Source organism: Mustela erminea, chromosome 6 (genome assembly GCF_009829155.1).
Source record: "Mustela erminea isolate mMusErm1 chromosome 6, mMusErm1.Pri, whole genome shotgun sequence".
In the NCBI taxonomy this organism is placed as follows: Eukaryota; Metazoa; Chordata; class Mammalia; order Carnivora; family Mustelidae; genus Mustela; species Mustela erminea.
This window is the reverse complement of record NC_045619.1, coordinates 48,116,290-48,139,131: the sequence shown is the minus strand read 5'-3', so window position 1 is coordinate 48,139,131 and position 22,842 is coordinate 48,116,290. Positions and strand designations below refer to the sequence as shown.

The following is a 22,842-nucleotide window of genomic DNA, read 5'->3' as shown; positions in this document are numbered from 1 at the left end:
CATATATCTTTATCCATTCATCTATTGATGGGCTCTTAGGTTGCTTCTAGATCTTGGCAATTGTAAATAATGCTGTGGTGAACAGTAGGGACATATATATCTTTTTTATATATGCAGATTTTTTTTTAGTTAATATCTTGGAAAATTTTTGGAGATTTGTGACAATTTGAAAAAACTTGTAGATGAACAGCAGAGCCTAGAAATACCAAAAAAATTAAGAAAAGGTTAGGTATTTTTGTAAGAATACAGCATATAATATGTATAATGTATAAAATATGTGTTAATCAACTATGTTATCAGTAAGGTTTCTGGTCAATAGGAGGCCATTAGTAGTTAAGTTTTGGGGGAGTCAAAAATTACCTGTGGAATTTTGGCTAGATGGGAAGTCAGCACCCCTAACCCTGTGTTGTTCAAGGGACAACTGTATGTATTTTTTGTAAGAGACTTTCCTAAAGGGACGCCTGGGTGGCTCAGTTGGTTAAGCATCTGCCTTCGGCTCAAGTCATGATCCCAGGGTCCTGGCATCGAGTCACACATGTGGCTCCTTTCTCAGTGAGAAACCTGCTTCTCCCTCTGCCTGCTGCTCCCCCTGCTTCTGCTCTCTCTCTGACAAATAAGTAAAATCTTTAAAAAATAGAGAGAGAAATGGAGAGAAAGAGAGAGAGAAGAGAGACTTTTCTAAAAAGAGAAAGAAGGGAAAAGCAATTCAGGTTGGTAATAGCATATTAGACAAATTAGAATTTAAGGCAAAAAAACAAAAAAGTGGGGCGCCTGGGTGGCTCAGTGGGTTGAGCCTCTGGCTTGGGCTCAGGTCATGATCTCAGGGTCCTGGGATCGAGTCCTGCATCGGGCTCTCTGCTCGGCAGGGAGCCTGCTTCCTCCTCTCTCTCTCTCTGCCTGCCTCTCTGCATACTTGTGATCTCTGTCTGTCAAATAAATAAAATAAAAACCTTTAAAAAAAAAAAGTATTAACAGGATCAAGGAAAGCTTTTTAAAAAGGAAATCCACCAAGACCACAAACAATTATGAACAACATAACAAACATCATAAAATTAAAAGGAAAATTGGGGGCGCCTGGGTGGCTCAGTGGGTTAAAGCTTCTGCTTTTGGCTCAGGTCATGGTCCCAGGGTCCTGGGATCGAACCCCGCATCAGGCTCTCTGCTTCAGCAGGGAGCCTGCTTCCTCCTCTCTCTCTCTGCCTGCATCTCTCCTACTTGTGATCTTTGTCTGTCAAATAAATAAATAAAATCTTAAAAAAAAATTTAAAAAGGAAAATTGAAAAATTTTACACAGCTCTATCAGAAACCAATAGCCTGAAAGTTAGCCAGCTTGTCTAATAGGGCTAGGAGGGCCCTGCACTCAGCCAGCACAGAACACACATTCTTGCCAAGTGCTCGAGAAACATTTCCACCAGTGAGGATTAACATAAGACTGTAAAAAAGACACTTTTGTTTTCCGTACATTTACCCAAACAGTAAAAATGCTGTATTCAAACCATATTTTATTGCTTTAAAATACTGCTGAGAATAGAGTAGAATATCGAACCATTCGATAGTAAGATATTATTGAACCAGGTGATCTTGTGGCTTCCGGGAGGCTTTGGACGGCACTCCAGGTGGAAGGAGTAGGAGCAGGAGAAGGGCCACACTCTTTGTCCGGGATGTGGGCTTGGAGCCAGAAAGGATGTAAGTCAGCATCCTATGAGAAGCAGAACAGCTCAGGAGCAGGGAACCGATGAAGCCGTTTGCAGAACTTCTCAGTGAAGTTAAAAAGAATAACAAAAAAGAAATGTGATTAATAAATAAATATGAGCGGCCACTAAGCAGAAAGGGAGTGAGCAAGAGAGACATTTCTTTGGCCCATTTTCTACCTTTTTATTTTTTTTAAGTTTATTTATTTTTTAAGTCATTTCTACACCCAGTGTGGGGTTTGAACTCAAAACCCTGAGATCAAGAGTTACATGTTCTTCTGGCTAAGCCAGTCAGGCGCCCCAAGTTTCTAGCACTTCTAATATTATTCCTAATGCAGGACATTTGGGCTGTCCTAGATTGGTTACTCAAATTTACATTAGTTCTACGTTCGGTTTTAAAATCTCAAGGCATAATTTCTAAAGTCACGCATTTGGTTAAAAACTTAAAATCTTCTTTCTGCTTTTCTGAGACCTTTGCTTCTTTTTGGGTTGGAGAACAAACTGTCGGACCTAAGATTGAAGGAATGCAGTTTTCTGCCCTCAGCCTGTGAAAAGGAGGTTTGTCTTCTCCAGCATGTATGCCTCAGAGCCCTGGTGCGGAGGGACCAGACCCAGACTCCAGGCCAACACGGAATGAATGCACAGTCAGGACACAGAGGGGAGAAAGCAGGGACGACTTGTTTAAACTGTGGTTGTGGCGAAAATCTTTGGGGGAAGAAAAATTCAGGAGGAGTTTAAGAGCGTTATTTTAAAAGTATAAGATTTGTGACCGCAGCCTGAACTTAAGTGACTTTGGCAATGAACAAGGTGTATGGCACAAGGGTGAAAAGTTAATCATCATTCTCCTTGTAAATCAGACAGAATTTGTAATCAGGTATCTGCGACAGCGGCTTCCCAGTTAACTGTAAATGTTCTCATGCTGGAACTTCTCTGGATGAGCAAGGCTCCTCTATAAAAGGAGAAAAGCAAGATCCTTAAAGCACCCGTGGATGCCGAATCTCCTTCTGCTGAAAAAACCTGTCAGGGTCACAGTTTTAGAAGATTGTTTCTCCGTTTTGGCTCAGAGCCGATAACCCTTCTCTCTGCTTTGCTAATAATAAACAACAGTGGTTTGCAGAGAGGTTACTGTACTGAAAGCGTTTCCTAAATGGTTTCCTTTTCACCTCTCTTTCTCCTCCCAGCCCCTCGCTTCAAGGACGAAGCAAATCTCCATCCTGCCTGCCACGATTTATTCTCTCTGATGCTTCCTGAGAGCGGAAAACGTGTCTGTTGCCAGCGGGTAACACTGTGCTGGTAACACAGTGGGTAAAACAGTGCTGGTCCCCTATTAGATGCGATCAGCCCTAAGCAGTGAGCCCTCAAAACCAAGTCTTCCGTTTGTGCTCCCATCCACAGTCCATCACTGCTCTTTCAAGAATCAGTGGTCTCGGGGTGCCTGGGTGGCTCAGTGGGTTAAAGCCTTTGCCTTCAGCTCGGGTCATGATCTCTGGGTCCTGGGATCAAGCCCCGCGTCGCCGGCCTCTCTGCTCAGCAGGGAGCCTGGTTCCTCCTCTCTCTCTCTCTGCCTGACTCTCTGCCTACTTGTGATCTCTGTCTGTCAAGTAAATAAATGAAATCTTTAGCAAAAAAAAAAAAAAAAAAAAGAATCAGTGCTGTCCCAGGACCACTGTGGTTTACTGCGGCTCACAGCTCGCTGCGGGGCGAGCTCTTGCTCGAGGTGCCTGCCGGCATATGTCAGTGCGTGCCCCTGTGCTCTCTGCACTTTGTATGACCCAGGCTCCTGAAAAGTCCTGTGCTCAAGTCTGTGCTCCTGAAAAGTCCTGTGCTCAAGGGTCCCAATGAAAGGGACCATTGTGAGGGTTCCTTCGAGGACACTGTTAAGCGACATCTAAGTGAAACCGACTTTTATTGTTTCGCGTGAGGGCGCAGTGGTGAGGGATAAGGTGGTACGGCTGGTACGGCTGGTGCCAAGGCCTTGAGTCATGCCAAGTGCCAGTAGTCTCGCCCATCCTTGTCTTCGCACCATCAGTGCAAGAGTCCACACGTGTCAGTGCAAAGCGAATCAAGTGTTAGTATGAAGAGTTTTGACCTCACAAGGCCCTTGCAAGAGGTTCATGTGAAGCTTCATGAATCACTGCCCTAGGCTTTCAGGATGTCTTAGGGGTTGCCCCTGGGGAGCAGCAGTACCAGGGACAGAAGACAACCAACGAAGAGAGAAGTAAACAAGGTGATTTCAGACCGTGATCGATTCCATGAAGAGAATAAACACAGGGAATGGAGGACACAGTAGCCAAGGATGGAGGACGGGCTGCGTTAGAAAAGGCCTCTCTGAAGAGATGACCTCTGACCCAAGAACTCAAGGGTTGAAGGGGCTCTGCCATGCCCAAGACTGGGGAATAGGTTTCTGGAAAGGTGATATAGCAAGGGCCCAGGTCCCAAGGCAGGAAATCGCTTGGCACTTAAGAAAGAAGGGCCCGTGGGTGGTGCAGTCAGTTAAGCATTGGACTCATGGTTTTGCCTCAGGTCATGATCTCAGAGTCCTGAGATGAAGCCCAGTGTTGGGCTCCGAGCTCAGCAGGGAGTCTGCTCAAGTTCCTCTTTCTCTCCTTGTGCTTCTGCGCTCTCTCTTCTCTCCCAAATGAATAAATAAATCTTAAAACAACAACAGAAAGACAAAACAAGAAAGAGAATAGTCAGTTCTGGATAACAGGAGTAATTTTTAGGACTCCTTCAAGGGGGACTCTATGTTCTTACCATTAAAAATTGTAATAGTATATGCACTAACTTGTTTAATCCTTCCTACAATCTTGTTATCCCCATTTTGCAGATGAGCAAACTGAGGCATGCTGAGAGTAGGAAAATGATGGCAGAGCTAGAACACCAGGAGGTCGGGCCACAGAACCTCTATTCTTTAGAGCCTCTTTTCGAGAAAACAATCACTCAATGTTTAAAAACTTCCTTGTTAGTGCATTAAAGGCCTTTCTTTTTCTTCCTTCCTTCCTTTTCCTTTCCTTTCCTTTCTTTCCTCTTTCTTTCTCTCTCTTTTTCTCTCTTTCTTTCTTTGATGATTAATGTATCTAATTTACCCCTCCTTACTTTGGGTTTGGAGAACTGGAAGCCGTCAGAGCCTCTGACACATTGCATCCATCACTTGAGGAACAGTTGCTCAGTGGAAAGGAGTTTCTCTGAATAATTCCCCTGACAAGTTTCTCTCTCATCTTGAACAGTCACACATGTATTGAGTCTTTATGAAGCTTTTGTCTCATTCTAAATGAGACATAAAGAGCAATGAGCTGTGAAGCCAGCAATCCAGTCCATGACAGGTTCTCTTTCTCTGCGACACAGGTTGGTCACTGAGTGATTTGTCTAACTTCTGCGTGGTCCTGTCAGGAGGGTAAAAAAGTCGAACGTCCTACTGCCAAGTCTATGCAGAGATGCCTGAGGTGGTAATTCCCTCTCCAGAAGGGAAGGGAAGTGGACCTCGCTGTCAGTGTGGGTAGGAAAGCACAGCCGTTTCCTCAAAGGAGGACAGCGAGACCACCCATGTCACATTCTTGAGATGTTTGTGCTGACCCAGCAGCATCTCTTTAATCTTCTCTGTGAAATCTTCTCTGCTTGCTTCTTCTCAGGCCATCGCCCCCCACCCCCGACATCCCCTGGCTCCAATCCACAGGCATTGGACGAAGGTGCAAACCTAACTCAGAAAGCCAGATTTGCTCCGTGGTTATAGATACTCTGTCACCTGGACTGCAACAGAACCACACTCCTTACCGAGAGACCAACCCCAGTCCACCAGGCTCTTGCTGTCTACACCTAAGCCCTAATAGTAGACTCTGGCTTCTGTTCACCAAGGATCCTGCTTGGAGCTTCTGGAAATAATGTGGTTAAAACAAGGCCTGGACCTTTCTTGCCTCTCCTGGCAAGAAAGAAAACACAGACTACGCTTGATCAATTTTCTTTTTTTTTTTTTTTAAGATTTTATTTATTTATTTGACAGAGACACAGCGAGAGAGGGAACACAAGCAGAGGGAGTAGGAGAGGGAGAACAGCTTCCCGCTGAGCAGAGAGCCCACTGCGGGGCTCAGATCCTAGGACCCTGAGATCATGACCTGAGTTGAAGGCAGACGCTTAACTACTGAGCCACCCAGGCACCTCAAATGCTTGATCAATCTTCTACCTCTGACTTTCCTAACATGTAACAGACTGTAAGCTTCACAAAGGCAGAGTCTTGTCTGTTTCCGCTCATCTTTGGACTCCAACACTGGTAAGAAGCCTGGCACGCTACGTGTCTTCAGCAATGATCCGTTGAATGATTGAATTACATGAGAGGTTTAATTGGACATGCGGAAACAGACACATGAATGTAGTGAAAAATGTCATTCACTTGGTCTTTTCTTTACGGTTCCACAAATACATATTGAGCACTGATAACGGCAGACATGTTGTTACATGTTAGGAACACAGAACCTCGGGCAAAGCTGTCTCGCCAAGGGGACTTTCCCAAAGAGGCAGTTGCAGAGAAATAGTCCTCTATTCCATCGGTAGCATGAGTCAAGAGTCTTCTGCATGCACTACTCTGTGCTAACCCAGAAAAGTGGAAATAAAGGGAGGACATTCTGAGACATTCATCTCAGAGCCTTCAATCTAAAGGCCAGAGAACATGACCATATGCAAAATACTGAAATGTTATGCAATGACACATATAGGAGCAAGAATTTTCTTGTTAATATATCACCTATTATACCAAAACACTGCAGCCTTATGAGTAATTGAGTGATTATTACTCATGGTGTCTCCTTTAGAGTTTCCGTCTGACTGCAAAGGGGACCCCACCCTCTGCTTGCGGAACTCCCCTTCATGCAGATCTCAGGGAGTCTGTATCCACTTCTTTGCCCAGATGTCCCTGTTAGTCTCTCTTTTAAGAACCCAGTTCTCAGGGGCACTTGGGTGGCTCAGTGGGTTAAAGCCTCTGCCTTTGGCTCAGGTCATGATCCTAGGGTTCTGCCTCTCTACCTGCTTGTGATCTGTCTGTCAAATAAATAAATAAAATCTTAAAAAAAAAAAAAAAAGAAAAGAAAAAATAACGCAGTTCTCTTCCTTCTACAGCTTCATCCCAATTTGCAATTAGATACTTATTTATTTATACTCTTTCTTTCTTACGGGACTGCAAGCTCCAAAAACACAAGAACTTCTTTTTAAGATTTTTTATTTTTTTAATACTTCATTTATTAATTTGAGAGAGTGAGAGAGAGCAAGAGCAAGGAGAGGGGCAGAGAAACTGGGAGAGGGAGAAGCAGACACTCCACTGAGGGAGGAGCCCAACATGGGGCTGCATGCCAGGACCCTGGGATCATGACCTGAGCCGAAGGCAGAGGCTTGACCAGCTGATCCTCAGGACTTTGTATTTGCATCGGGCGATCTTTCAAATGCCTTGCATTGTGCCAATACATATTGGTCAAATGTATGAATTAAGGATCACAGCCAGGGGTGCCTGGGTGGCTCAGTCGTTGAGGGTCTGCCTTCAGTTCAGGTCAAGATCCCAGAATCCTGGGATGGGCCTGCATCAGGCTCACTGCTCAGCAGGAGGCCTGCTTCTCCTTCTCCCACTCCCCTGCTTGTGTTCCCTCTCTCGCTGTGTCTCTGTCAAATAGATAAAATCTTAAAAAAAAAAAAAAAAAAAAAAAAAGGAGCACAGCCAAATTGCAGCTTAAAATATGTTGATACCTAGCAGATAGGATTGCAGTGATAATTGAAGAAGCTCATGACCCCCTTGGTCACACAGGATTTTTCTCTCACATTGAACTAAATGACTGTTTTCACCCACACTGGGCCACAGTCTGGTCTAGATGCTAGTTTACTTTTTTTTTTTTTACTTTTTAACTTTATTTTTAGTTCTTATTTTTTAAAGATTTTATTTATTTATTTGACAGACAGAGATCACAAGTAGGCAGACGCAGGCATAGAGAGAGGAGGAAGCAGACTCCCTGCTGAGCAGAGAGCCCAATGTGGGGCTCGATTCCAGGACGCTGAGATCATGATCTGAGCTGAAGGCAGAGGCCTCTTAACCCACTGAGCCACCCAGGTGCCCCTAACTTTATTTTTAATCATAATAAAGACTACCTTTTTAAAAACTGGTACTTAAGAGGTGCCTGGGTGGCTCAGTTGGTTAAGCAGCTGCTTTCGGCTCCGGTCATGATTCCAGGGTCCTGGGATGGAGTCCCGCATTGGGCTCCCTGCTCTGCAGAGAGCCTGCTTCTCTCTTTCCCTCTGCCTGCTGGTCTGCTTACTTGTGCTCTCCTATCTCTCTGTCAAATAAATAAATAAAATCTTAAAAAAAAAACAAAACTGGTACTTAAATTTCAAGTGATTATTTGCACAATTTATGTGATACTGTTTTCACTGAAATTTTAGAAATACATATTTTAAACATCCACTGCTTTAGAAAACATATCAGAAATCAAGTAATTGATAAATATGTATCCACTAATCTATCTTTTTTTTCACTTGGTTTTATTTTTTTTTAATTGAGATACAGTTGATATCTCAATTATAGGACAACTATATGTAACATGATACAGGCGTGAGCTATACAACGGCCCGATTTGATAGACTGCCATGTTGCAGTGTGATTACCACCATAGCTAATGCGTCCATCAGCTCACATGATTATTTCTTTTTTTGTGGTAAGAACATTTAAGATCTAGTCTCTTAGCAACTTTGAGGTGTATAATACAGTATCATTAACCATAAGCACAGCAATGTGCAGATTGCCAGAACTTACTCATCTTCTAACTGCAAGTTCTCACCCTTTGACCAACATCTCTCCAACTCCTCTACCCCAGCCTAACTTTTAAAAACAGACAATAATTTTATTTTTTTTAAGATTTTATTTATTGGGCGCCTGGGTGGCTCAGTGGGTTAAGCTGCTGCCTTCGGCTCAGGTCATGATCCCAGGGTCCTGGGATCAAGTCCCGCATCGGGCTCTCTGCTCAGCAGGAAGCCTGCTTCCTCCTCTCTCTCTCTGCCTGCCTCTCCATCTACTTGTGATTTCTCTCTGTCAAATAAATAAATAAAATCTTAAAAAAAAAAAAAAAGATTTTATTTATTTATTTGAAAGAGAGAGAGAGAGAGACAGCCCCATGGCTGGGGGTGGGGCCACAGGGAGGAGAAGCCGGCTCGCTGCCCAGTACGGGGGGGCTCGATTCTGACCTGAGCTGAAGGCAGATGCTTAACTGTCTGAGCCACCCAGGCACCCCAATAGGTTATTTTTTAAAACTATTTTTAACAATTATTCTTGGGGCCTGGCTGGCTCAGTCTGTTGAGCATCAGACTCTTGATCTTGGGGTTGTAAATTCAAGCCCCATATTGGGAGTAGAATTTATTTTGAAAAAAATGAAAAAATAAAAAGTACTCATTTTTGTTCCTTTTTTATGTGGCATATTTGTATTTGCATCTTTAAATAACTTTAAAGTGCTGACATGTTTTTAAACATTCATTTATTTGTGAGAGAGGCAGGGGAAGAGCAGAGGGAAAGAGACACTCAAGTTGACTCCCTGCTGAGCGTGAAGCCCGATGCAGGGCCCCATCTCAGGACCCCGAACTTAGGACCTGGGCCAAAACCGAGAGTCAGACCCTTAACCAAATGTGCCACTCAGGCACCCCAAAAGTGCTGACACTTTTGAGTGAAGTGATGAGGGATGAAACATTTAACCCTTTCCAGATTTTTAATACTAACCACACCACCCTGAAGTTTGAAAACAAAACCAGAGATTGTGGCATTTTCTGGCCGTTAGAGGGAGCCACTGCTTTCTAAATCTTAAACTCTGTAGAGAAACTTCCTCTTCTGTCATCTTTAAAGTATTTAAATTAAATTTTAGCTCAGCAAATTCCCTCAAAGAGAAAAGATCCTAAGAGGGTAGAAAGAAATCAAATAGGTAGTTAATTGATTTACATTCCACATTCAGAAATGCTGGTTATTAGAATTTGAATTCATTTTCAAAATTTTCCGAAAGGTTTGAAGAGTCCCGCTGGGTTTATTAACAACACAATAATCAGTCAGAAAGCCGGAGAAGGAACCACTTAAAAGGAAAGAGTGACTAATGGAGCCAGAGCTCTAAAATCCTGGTGACTTAGCAAATTGCGACACAATGCCTGGCTGGTTCAGTCGGTTAAGTGGCTGCCTTTGGCTCGGGTCATGATCTCAGGGTCCTGGGATTGAGTCCTGCATCAGGCTCCCTGCTGGAGAGGAGCCTCCCTGCAGGAGGGGAGCCTGCTTCTCCCTCTCTCCCTGTTGCTTCCCCTGCATGCTCTCTCTCTCTCTCAAATAAATAAATAAAATCTTCAAAAAAAAAAAATCTATGCTGATTCCTCATGTTAGTCCCAGTCATTACTTCTCAGCCTATAATTGTGCTTACTCTTTCATTTCCTCCTCTAATTATAAAGGAAGCTACAGTTGCTAAATGTTTGAACCGAAAGGTAGAACCTGTGGTGGCAGAAGTCTGGGCCTTCTCACTTCTCTGTGGTTGCTTTTTTGTTTTTTTCCACATTCTTGTTCTTTTTGTCTACCTTTCCTATCATATTATGGGTTTTTCTTAACCTTCCCCCCCACCCTTTTTTCCTTCTATCAGTTCAACCTTAAACCCACCCATTAAAGCATTGTGGAGCACTTCTCTACAAGTCAGGAATGTTAGTGCAAACGAGCAAGCCCCCAGTGGTCACTGCAATATAAGGTAAAGTGAATTCCTCTTTTAAATAAATGTAGCATACAAGTTTTTCTAACTCATTAAAATAGATTTGAGGTGAAAATGGAAATTTTTAATATAGAAAATTGACAAACATTTGGTTTTAATTTTCATAGAGACCTATAAATCCACATCTTTCTAAATTTAGTATAGCCAAAGGATATGGGGAAACAAGCACTCTCTTCTATCCAGCATAGGACTGTAAATTGGCATAGCCTTTCTTTGACCCAGAGAATCCATGTGATCCCAAGGAAGGAGGAGTTGATCCCAAGGAAGTAAAGATGTGCATAAGGATTTTTGTCCAGGGAAGTTTATCATGACGCTACTGTTTGTAGCAAAAAAATTGGAAAGCACCTAAATGTCTAACAGTTCTTGGTCTGCTGATCTGTGTGATTACCCAATCTTCTAGAAAGACCTGGAGTTTTTACTCTATACTTTATACCTGACCCTTGGTTAGATGGGTAAGGGCCCTGGAGATCTGGGGACCTGTCTGGTTTTCTCTCATTTCTGAGTACAAACAGCTTAGTATCACCCCTGTTTTTAATCTGCTGCTTAGAACTTCCAACTACTTGTATTTATAATCCCCTCTACCAAACTAGAGTCTGTTAAATATGATAACTGTGTCTTTTAAAGAAATTATTATTATTGTATTCCCCAGAGCTGAGCATCATGATTAATAAGTTCTTAGCAAATTCTTACTGAATGAGTGAATAAATGAATGAGGTATTTGTGATCTGCCTTGAATTTGTGATCTGCCTCTACTTCATGCTGTGGGTCTGTATCGCTCTGCAGAAAGAAATCATTTACACAGTAATACCGAGGGTGGGGAATGACTATGATTCTTAGCATTTAAAATGTTAACTTAACAAAACGAAAGTGGTGGTTTGGCCATCCATTCATTTAACAAATGAACCGAATACATTCTATGTACCGGGCATCCTTAGTGAAGTTCCAAGATTGATGGGTATGAATTACACCTATACAGCACTAGAAATAAAAACACAGAATTAGAAATTCAGAAAACTAACTTTAAGATCTCTCAAGGGACTGATGTGTAAGCACAATAATTTCTCAATTCAGAAAAGTAGATATACTTGAAATACCAATTTCCTCTCTACGGGCATCCCCTTGTTTTATGTGAAGATTAGATAGGCTACCAGAAAGTTTTTTAATTGGCATATCACCAGAAGTAAAGGCATAAACTAATATAGAAAGCTATTTCTTTTAAGCCTGGAAAGACCTAGAAAATTTTATAATTTTCTCTAGTGAATTGCTTATTTGCATGCCACACAATCATTATCAAATTCTTACTATTTAATTCCCTTTTTTACATACTTCTGTGTATAAATATAGCAGTCCTCTACTATGTATTATTTCAGAAGTCTCTAAGATAACCGAGTTACAATTTTCATTTGAAGGACACATCCTGCTTGCTTAGATAAGTCTGGGTGGTTGCCTAATTTCAGCTGCCTGTGTGTAAGCCTTAACTTAGCATGGATTATTCATGTAGATGGCTAGTTCATCCAAATTAGGTTGGTATGTACAGTAAAGATGGAATCCCCTCTCACTGGGGAATTTCAAATTCAGTAAATAGTGTTGGGACAGCTGATCATTTGGATAAAAAGGAAGTTACATTCTCTGCCTAAGACCATTCACAAAAATATATTCTGGAGGCATTAAAGACCCAAACAAAAAACAAAACTCTACATATATTGGAAGAGAATATAGGAGAGTATGTTTATGACTTTGGGAAATTAGAAGTCATTCTAAATGAGACCTCTAAATGCGAAATATGTAAAGGAATAGACTGATAAGTTTGACTCCATGAAGACTGATTGCTGTGAGCGGTGTGTCAAAGTTGTCTGCTAAAAAAGGCATCCTTAGTGAAGTTCCAAGATTGATGGGTATGAATTACACCTACAACATGTTTAGGCAAAGTCCAGAAACAAGTGACAGATTAGGAGATAGTATTTGCCATATGTATAGCACAGAAAAGGTTAGCATTTAGATCTATAAAGCATTTCCACTAAAAGGGAAAACTCAGACCAATGGGACGATGAAAAAAATAATAGGACAAGTTATTTATAGAAAAAATAAATATAATTGGCCAATGAACATATGAGTAGAATTATCAAGAAAAAATGATTATATTTAGAACATTGGGTTAACAGTTTTCAATCATTATATGGGCAAAAATTAAACATTTTTTTTAAAGGTTTTATTTATTTATTTGACAGAGAGGATCACAAGTAGGCAGAGAGGCAAGCAGAGAGAGGAGGAAGCAGGCTCCCCGCTGAGCAGAGAGCCTGATGCGGGGCTGGATCCCAGGACCCTGAGACCATGACCTGAGCCGAAGGCAGAGGCTTAACCCACTGAGCCACCCAGGTGCCCCAAAAATTAAACATTCTAATAAAATGTCTTGGTGTGGGTGTGAGAAAGCATACATGCACATTGGTAATGGGAGTTTAATATTTATATAGTCATGTAAAGGGGCAATTTGGCAATAGTGAGTAACATAAAAATACATATATGCTATGAGCCAGCAATTCCAGCTATTGGTGTTTGCTTTGGAAAAACACTGGCCCTTGTGCATAAGAAAACATGTACAAACATGCCCGGTTGCAGAGTTCCTCATAGGGAAAGTTCCTAGGGACTAGTTCCTCTAGTCATAGCTGAACTATGACTAGAACAATGGCTAACAAAGTGTACATTCAAACTACGTAAGCAGCGGTAGGAGGCCATCTCAAGAACGCCCCAGCAGTCAGTGCTGATTTGGATGGCATTCCACCATGTCCAACTGGATGAAAAAGCAAGTTACGGATATATTGTTGATGCCACTTTATGTAAAAAGAAAATCAATGACATCATGGAATGAAACTGCATATTGCCTAAGGAACACACGTAAATGTGTGTAAATATATGAAAGAAGGACTGAGAAGAAACTAACCTAGTTGATAAGCTAGGTTGGCTTTGGGACAATGAAGGACAGGGATATGGGTGGGGCTGGAAGGGGGTTTGTCCTTGTCCCCTTTTTTAAAAGAATTTATGTATTATTTCAATTTTACTTTTTAAAAATTAAGCCGGTTTTGGGAAGCCTGGGTGGCTCAGTGGGTTGGACGACTGCCTTCGGCTCAGGTCATGATCCCAGAGTCCCAGGATCGAGTCCCGCATCGGGCTCCCAGCTCCATGGGGAGTCTGCTTCTCCCTCTAACCTTCTCCTCGCTCATGCTCTCTCTCACTGTCTCTCTCTCAAATAAATAAATAAAAATCTTTAAAAAATAAAAGTTAAGCCGTTTTCTGGTGAGTAATAGCTGAAGATGAAACACGTCTGGTCTTTAATGCATAGATTGATGCATAAAATATCAAAATTTAAATATGTATACATTTATAAATAGAAATTTATTTTTAAAATTTTTTAAGTTTAACTTTTTAAAAATAGATTTTACTTCTGTATTTGAGGGAGAACACACCAGTGCTGCTGTTTGGGGGCAGAGGCAGAAGGAGAAGCAGATGTTTCGTCCTGGGATCCTGGGACCATGACTTGAGTTGAAGGAAGATGCTTGACTGATTGAGCCACCCAGGTGCCCTTACAAATTTAAATTTAAACACATACCTATATGCATATATAACCTAAAAGAGATTTTCTTTTTGTACCAGCAAAAAAAGGGAGCTCCCAAACCTAAGTGGTAAGTGTTGGGGCTCACAGAGCAAGGAAGTGGGATTTGATTTTATTAGTGGAGAATGGAATTTAACCTCTAGGTAGCAGCGTCAGAAGCTAAAAGATGTGGAGGAACCTGGTAGACAAGGGACATCAGGCTGGAAAGCAGTGTATGTGTGCAGAATTGACAAAGCACGAATAGCATGTGGCCTGAGCACCTCCCCCACCGTACAAAAATACCAGCTCAGAAAAGCAGAGACTGAGGGAAATGTAAAAGATTGAATATTTCTTCATCTTTTTCTTTCTATCCATCTTTTTTTTTTAAAGATTTATTTATTTATTTGACAGAGAGAGATCACAAGAAGGCAGAGAGGCAGGCAGAGAGAGAGGGGTAAGCAGGCTCCCCGCCAAGTAGAGAGCCTGATGCGGGGCTCGATCCCAGGACTCTGAGATCATGACCTGAGCCGAAGGCAGAGGCTTAACCCACTGAGCCACCCAGGCACCCTCTTTCCATCTTTTTTTAAAAAGATTGTATTTATTTGAGAGAGAGAGAGAGAGAGAAACGAGCAAGCAGGGGGAAGGGAGGGGGAGAGAGAGAAGCAGACTCTGCCGAGGTGGGGAGCCGGATACAGGGCTCCACCCCAGGACCCTGGGATCATGACCTGAGCTGAAGGCAGATGTTTAAACGACTGAGCCACCCAGGTGCCCCTTTATCCATCTTTTTTTTTTTTCAAGATTATATTTTTAAGTGATCTCTACACTCAGTGTGGGTCTAAAACTTACAACCCCGAGATCAAGAGTCGCATGCTCCATAGTGAAGCTGACGAGGGAGCAGGAGGCTGGCTGAAAACAAAGCAAAAGCTGGCACCTTGCACCCCCTCTCCACAGGCTCCCCTCGGTAATATGTGTCACATTCCTCAGGCACCCCTGACTGCTCTGGAAGGAAAACAAATAGTTAACTTGCAGAGATCACAATCCTGCAAGGCAGGAGTCTTCCTTGGTTTACAAATGTCCTTGAGATTTACAACAAAGAATTTACCTTATCAATAGCCCAATTTCCAAAGGCACATAACTCAGTTCCTCAAGCCCTAATGTTGCCCTCCCCTCCATAAAAACTGAAGGAGGCTGAGGTAGAAGGAAAAGTAAATAAAGTTAAATTTCTTCTAAACCCAAATCTCACTAACAAGGACTCTTGATAGCAGGAATGTAACATTCCACCAGGAGACTCCCAATTGTCTTTATGTTAGTGCCTCATTAGAGGGAAAGTGGCCTTGGCTTGATAGTAACCAGGACTTCAATATCCTGACAGTCTTCTTTACCCCAATAGCCCTTCTGAACACCCCTTTGTCCTCACCTACCCAACTCCTGTGTATATAACCAGCCACTCCTCACATGCCCGGCGCAGCATCTCTGTCTGCCCACAGGTCCTGTCCCTGTGCTCTAATAAACCACCTTTTTGCACCAAAGACGTCTTAAGAATACTTTCTTAGCCATCCAGCCACCCCCCTCCATCTATTTTTTGAAACCAGAATATTTGTGGCATGACTATTCATTGAAGTCCTTAAGATAAACTGTTAAGTACCACAAGCACCTAAAATAATTCTACTTAAAAGAGATGGGAAACTGTCTAAATGGACTGTTTAAATGATTAAACCCAGCCAGATTTAAGTAATATTGGGCACTTAGTCAGTTTTCCTATTAAAATCCAGGGATAGCCTCAGCAATAATTGTAAGTAAAATTAAAACTTTTTTTTTTTTTTTTTTTTTGCCTGTCTGAGTTGTAGTGGGTTAAATGGGCCACTGCTCTACTTAATAAAAATCCATTACAATACGTATTGTTGATAGGTCTGTTTCCCTCCATGGTTTCAGTGCCTGTTTGTTCCAGCCATGGAGTAAGTTCACTATGCTGCCAGGACTCCCATCAATGAGAGTATCCTGAGCTATTTTTGGTTGAGCAGGTACTACAAGGCCAGTCATTTGTACTTCTTTTTCTTAACTTTCTGTCCTTTATTTTGGGTTCTGGGGAACAGTTTGACCCCAAAAGTCTGACATAGTCTGTGTAAGTGATAGTGTTGGCTCACAATGAAGAAACAGACTATCATGACTTTAAAACCAAAACCAAAACCAAGTGTTATGGTGACCTGAATTACAAGACTGACAAAGAGAAATTGGCTGTCCCCTTCTAGATCTAGCCACGTGAGAAAAAATGTGAAGACCCCTAGGTCGATGAGGCCGCTACTCATCATGGAGAAGGCAGTGTCTTTTTTTTTTTTTAAATTTTTATTTATTTTTAAAATTTCTTTTCAGTATTCCAGAAGAAGGCATTGTCTTTTTTAACCATTTTGAAGATCAGTAGCAGAAATATCCAGATCCAGTTGTAATTGTTAGTTTCAAACAACTCAGAGACCAGCAACAGCATAAAACTGAGTGTTCAGGCAGAGAACCTTGACCTCCAGGGCAGGAATTCTCTGACCCGCTCAAAGCATCCACTGAGGATAGCAACCACCACCCAACTTGCCTTGGGAGAAAAGCTTTAATGCCACCAAAGGTTGCTCTCCGAAGGTACACTCCTCAAGACAATACTACTTTTGTCAGATTGTAATTTGAAGCTCATGCCAACATATCATTCAAAGACCCCACCTCTGCCTAAGCTGTCAGATTTGCCAGTTCTGGGTTATACCACAGTTATTTGCTCAATACAAGTTTATATCAGTCATGAGCTTGAAATGCACAATTTTTTTTTAAAGAGTTTATTTATTTATTTGACAGAGAAAGAGAGCACAAGCAGGGGGAGCGGCAGGCAGAGGGAGAGGGGGAAATAGGCTGAGCTGAAGGCAGACATTTAATTAACTGAGCCACCCATGTGCCCGAGAAATGCATAATTTTCTAGGAAATTTTATTTCCTAGAACAAAACTGACTTCAGGAGAAATAAGAAATCTAAACAGTACTCATTAAAGAAATTGTAATTTCTTTAGTAGTCAAAAAATTTCCAATACCAAAAGACATCTCCAAGCCGTAATCATTTCATAGACCAATTTTACTGAGCCTTTAATAAACAGGTAGTTCCAGTCTTATATACAAGATGTTTCAGAGAATAGAAAAAACTACTCAACTCATAAAACCATTAAAACGTTATATAAAAATAAGAATATATAAGGAAAGAAGAAAGACCAATTTTAAATACCTGGACAAAAAAATCCCAAATTTAAAATATCAGTGTAGGGGCACTTGGGTGACTCAGTTGTTTTTCGGCTCAGGTCATGATCCTGGGGTCCTGGGATCGAGCCCCAAGTTGGGCTCCCTGCTCAGTGGAGAGTCTGCTTCTCCCTCTCCCTCTGCCTCTCCCTTTGCTTGTGTGCTCTCGCTTTCATGTTCTCTCTCTCTCAAAATAAATAAAATCTTGAAAAAAAAAAACCGAGTTTCTTATGGGAGTTTTGCAGCAATCAAATGTGTTTTGCTGAATGCACCATGTAATCCCTGTTTTTACTGGGAGGCAGTTTCCCTCAATGACATCTCAATCCAACTTCATCATTACTGAGTTCTTTTAGTTAATAAAACAGTCTCATTTCAGTTATTAAGGCTGACTCCTTCACTTTGAGACTTCAATTCATACTCGGTTGAAAGCTTTCCTTCCTCATGTCCCAAAGCAGGCTGAATTTGTGGCTCTGGTGACTGGAACTGGAAATGGGACTGTGGGGCATGGCTCTGTCACATCCCACATCCTCTTTCCTGTTCTTACTCCTGGTTTGCAGAATTCCGGAATAGACCCTCATTGGTCCTCACCCTGTATAATCCTCTCCCCTTTGAGTCTGCATAAAGCCTGGCAAATGTAATGAGATATTATGCCCATGATTATGCTATATTACACGGCACAAAGGAGTTTATCTGAGTTGGCCAGTTCTAACCACAAGAGACTTGAAACTCAGAGTTTTCTTTGGCTGGTGGCAGAGGAGTGAGTCAGAGATTTGAAGTGTCGGGGGGAACTCAACACACTATTGCTGGCTTGAAGATTAAGGGGCGCATGTGTTAAGGGATGTAGGTAGACTTTAGGAGCCGAGGGGGGTGCCCCTATTGACAGCAAGGAAATGGAGATCACAGTTCTACAACTACCAGGAACTGAAGGTGGACAACAATCTGAATGAGCTAGAAAGCAGGTTTTTCTCTAGAGCCTCCAGATAAGAACCCAGTTGGCCAATCTTCATTTTGACCTTATGAGAACTGGAGCAGAGAAACCCAGTCGAGCTTACTTGGACTTCTGACACACAGAGTTATTAGCCAATATATTTGTATTGTTTTAAGCCACTACGTTTATGGTAATTCATTACACAGCAATAGAAAACTATTACAAGACTCCTTTGGCATTGATGGGGGAAAAGAGGAGGAGGGGGAAGTGATCTTTCCTTACACAATTGGTCTTACAATTTGTTGTACTTATATTAGTTGGAAGTACTCATGTTTTCTTTACACGAAAAATACCAGCTAGATGATGGAGATGTTTCTGTCCCCTTTCTGTTGGTTGTCTTGTCCTCTCTGTTTAATGTAAATTGGTATCAGTTGCCTCCAGGTGGCAGTTATCTAAAAGCTAGTTCTCCAAAGGGGCTTAAGGCATGGTCCTGGCAGGAATTTGGCGGGGGTGGGGTGGGGGGGGTGGGGGGAGGGCTTCTGAATAAAGCTCAACTTTTTTTGCTCCAACTCAGCACATTCCACCAATGGACATCGTACAGTGTCTCTTGCTGCCAGGGTTCTCTTACCATAGCAGTGGCCATCCTGAGAGCTACCAGCAAAACTCCTTATACCCCTACCATCTTCTTCAGGGACCACTGACTTGTGAGAAACTCCAGAAACCCTTCCACACCAAAGCAGGGGGCTCTACACAACCTCATTATGTCTCTTCTGCTAGTTGAGTGGCTCAGCAACGTTCAGACGGGATGTAGTCACAAGTCTCAGAGAGGACCTGGGTGCCAGGTAGGGGAGTTATAACTCTTCATTTCTCCAGAAGGTAACCTGTTTTTCTCCTGGTCCGCCCTTAAAACTGTCAATGCTAAAGGTCATCAAACTGGTTGAGCCTGTATTGCCCGGTGGGAACCAGAATCTCAGGTCAAGAACTACACCTTATCTGAACTTAGCCTTGGAAAATTGAGTAACTGTTCTCAACAGGACAGTATTTCCACTCAAATCCCTGAGATATGTGGTAACCTCTGAGGACAGGATAAGCTATCAGTTATGCTCCATATCATCCTGCTACACTATTCCTATTCCTGTTGCAAACCCAATCCATCAGTGTCCTTAAAAAAAAGACCTAAGTAGAGTCTATACAAGTTTGGCTCAATATTAGAAAATCTATCATGCAGTCTTAACGTATTAACAGATTAAGGAGAAAGGCCACATGATCATCTCCAGATACATAAAGAGGTATTATATGAAATTGAACACTCATTCATATTTTTTAAAAATTTCCAAAACATGAATCGAAGGAAACTTTTATAATGTATTAAAGGGCACCTACCTAAAACTTACAACAGACCTCAAACTTTAAAAGCATTTTTATTAAAGTCAGAAATAAAATGCAGATGTCCACTTTTTTTTTTTTAAAGATTTTATTTATTTATTTGACAGAGAGAGATCACAAGTAGGCAGAGAGGAAAGCAGGGGGCGGGGGAAGCAGGCTCCCTGCTGAGCAGAGAGACGGATGCAGGACTCGATTCCAGGACCCTGAGCTCATACCTGAGCTGAAGGCAGAGGCTTAACCCACTGAGCCACCCAGGTGCCCCAGATGTCCACTATCTTTGCTACTATTCCATAAAAGAATACTTGTTCTAATGGTTATAAGACAAGAAAAGTAGATATAAGAAAGGAGACAAATTGATGATTTTTCAGGTGATATTACTGTTTTCATAAAAAATTCAAGACCATCTACTGAGAAACTAACAGTATTTATAAAACAGAATACAGCAGTTTTCTTTCCTTTTTTTTTTTTTTTTAAGAATTTATTTATTTGACAGACAGAGATAACAAGCAGGCAGAGAGGCAGGCAGAGAGGCAGACAGAAGCAGGTTCCCCGCCGAGCAGAGAGCCTGACGTGGGGGTCTATCCCAGGACCCCGAGACCATGACCTGAGCCAAAGGCAGAGGCTCAACCCACTGAGCCACCCAGGCGCCCCCAGAATACAGCAGTTTTAATGGCTATCAGATCAAAACACAAAAATCAATCATCACTGTCCTAAAGAGAAAATGATAAAACATTATTAAAGGATGTAAATGGAGACCTGAAAAAAAGTGTCATGTTCTTTAGGACAATGAAGAATCCAGACTGAAAAGACATCAAACTAATCTATTGATCCAAAGCACTTTGAATCAAAATTCCAATAGGATTCTTTTTTATGATTTAGACTAATTCTAAAAGTGACATCCAAGAACAGTCAAAACAATACTGAAAAAGATAATACAGCTTTTCTTGTTAGATTTCAAAACTCAGCATAAGGCTTACTACCCTATGGCACAGTAATTTCTTTTATATGTATGCATATACATACATATACAGTACTTCCTGTTTGCAGATTCATAAATTTATAGTCAGTGTTATAAAAACATGGACTCAATAGGTTACACCAAGTTGATAGTTACAGCTGCCTCACAGAAGAATGGGAATGGGATCAAGAATAAAAATTGGTGAATTTCAACTTTTTTTTAATATTCCATTTTTTTTAATATTCCATTTTTTAATACATCTGAAGCAGGAATGACAAATGTGAATTCTAGGCAGTGGTTACATTAGATATTAATTGTTCTGTGGAAGTTTCTGCATATTTTAACCTGACAAGTTCAAACAAACAAAAAAGTCAATTACTTCCCAAAATAGAAACAAAAATCTCACCATTTGGTGGGATTTTGCTTTTTAAATAACACTATTCATCTCCAGACATTTGAAAAGATAATCAGAATTTGAACTACTTCTGTACTTTTAGACAGCCAAGTAAATATTCTTAAGCTTTCAGCATTCTAAACATTCTGCACACCATTTCTGAGATAAATCTTGTTTATTTTTCCTCATTCTTTAAGGATTAATCAGTTGTCATTAATAAATGCCAGTATGAAGTGGTCTGGGACCAGGACAAAAGTCTATCATGAATGTGCTTGCAAAGTTTAGGTTCCAAAGAATATTAAGATGCTCAAAGTGTCTCCATCTCTTGGAACAAAGGAGGGTATCAAGAGCAATGCTACTAAAAATTAAGTGCATGTCTGCTCCTAGAAAAGCCTGGAGTAAGTATAAGGGCAGAATGACATAGGATAATATTGGAATGCAGGGTCAAAGCAGCAGCTGGTCTGTATTTTTTTTAAAAATTTATTTATTTGAAAGAGAGAGAAAAAAAAGTGAGTTGGTGGGGAGAGGGAGAGGGAGAAGGAGAAAATCTCAAGCAGACTCCCCCAAGAGTGTGGAGCCCAACTCAGGGCTCCCTCCCCTACCCAAGTTCATGACCCAAGCCCAAACCAAGAGTAAGTTGCTCAACCTACTGAGCCACCCAGGCACCCTTGCATTTTTTTTTTTTTTCTTAATGGTAAAGTCACAAACAATAGGAACAGATTTTCAAGTGAGAAGATTCAGTGTGATTTCCCATTCCTCATTTCTTTGACTCCTGCAGTATTTGATATCATTACTTGACTTACCATTTTGGGACACCATTTCTGCGACACCATTATATGGTCTGTGTTTCTGGTCATTCCTCTCGTTCCTTTCTGTTTCTACCCCTGCTGCCTTATCCCAGTCTAATGTTTTCTTTGAAGAACTTACCATTTCTTACATGTTGAGCCAGTCATCCCCTCAAAAGCTCCATCTGTAGCCCGGACTTCAGTTCCACATTTTCTACCACTGAACTCTTTGTTCTGTGGTGCATCATTCAAAACCCAACAATCAGCCAACTTTTCACTTCCTCCATACTTTTTGTCAGTGGTATCCTGATTCACTTTGAGTGGAAATTCAGTCAGTTGGGTAAGTTCTGTGACAGCTGGGGTATGACTATCTTGTTTACTACCTGTGGCCTTGGGTAGTGCTTGTTACACATGGTAAGTTTTTAATACCAGTTCCTTGAAAGATAGAATCCTTGCCTCATCCACCTCTCTCCCCAACACCTTAAGTCCTATCACTTCTTCCCTCATTTCTGTTCTTCTCTTGTATTTTCTCCATCTCTTGAGATTTTATCTTGTGTCAAGCACAGTTTCACAACTAGAAACCTCACTGTATTTGATACGATAAAGATGAGATTTTTTAAAATTTTAAAGCCAAACCAAATCCCTGAAGATAATAATGTTAACAATTAAATCAGCTGAGTAACCAGTATGTGTAAGAGAGATTCCTTTCTATAGGCTAGGGAGTGGGAGAAGGGAAAGTTATAAATTTATTTAAAAAAAAAAAAAAAGTCCCTATAAAAAAGGAACTAATTGCTTGCTGGCCAAAGAACCTTGTTTTCTTTCTGTTGTTGTTTGTTTTTACACAATGACTTTTTACAATGTTTTTGGGTTGAGCCATCTGATTCTTACATCCTTATTCATTTTTAAATTGCCACGCCTATGTGCCAAAAGGGCAAGGCGAGTCTTTCAGTAGATTCCCTGATATATAAATATATATTCTCAATGAGAACGAATGTTATCTAAACAAACCCAAAGATTCTAAAAGTATAAAATATAAAGTAACCGCTGTTCTTTGTCTCCCCCTGCTCCCCCCCGTCACCGGAGCCACAAGTCTTCTGTTTCTCCA

The 22,842-nt window shown here is 41.4% G+C and overlaps 1 long non-coding RNA gene across 1 annotated transcript; it reads right to left on the bottom strand.

The window, feature by feature from the left end:
• Positions 1–1,482: 1,482 nt before the first annotated feature.
• LOC116593178 lies at positions 1,483–22,449 on the bottom strand. Its single transcript, XR_004286792.1, has 2 exons — positions 21,880–22,449; positions 1,483–1,753 (listed from the first exon to the last, which is right to left on the bottom strand). It is a non-coding gene; the product is annotated as an uncharacterized LOC116593178 (long non-coding RNA).
• Positions 22,450–22,842: the final 393 nt, after the last annotated feature.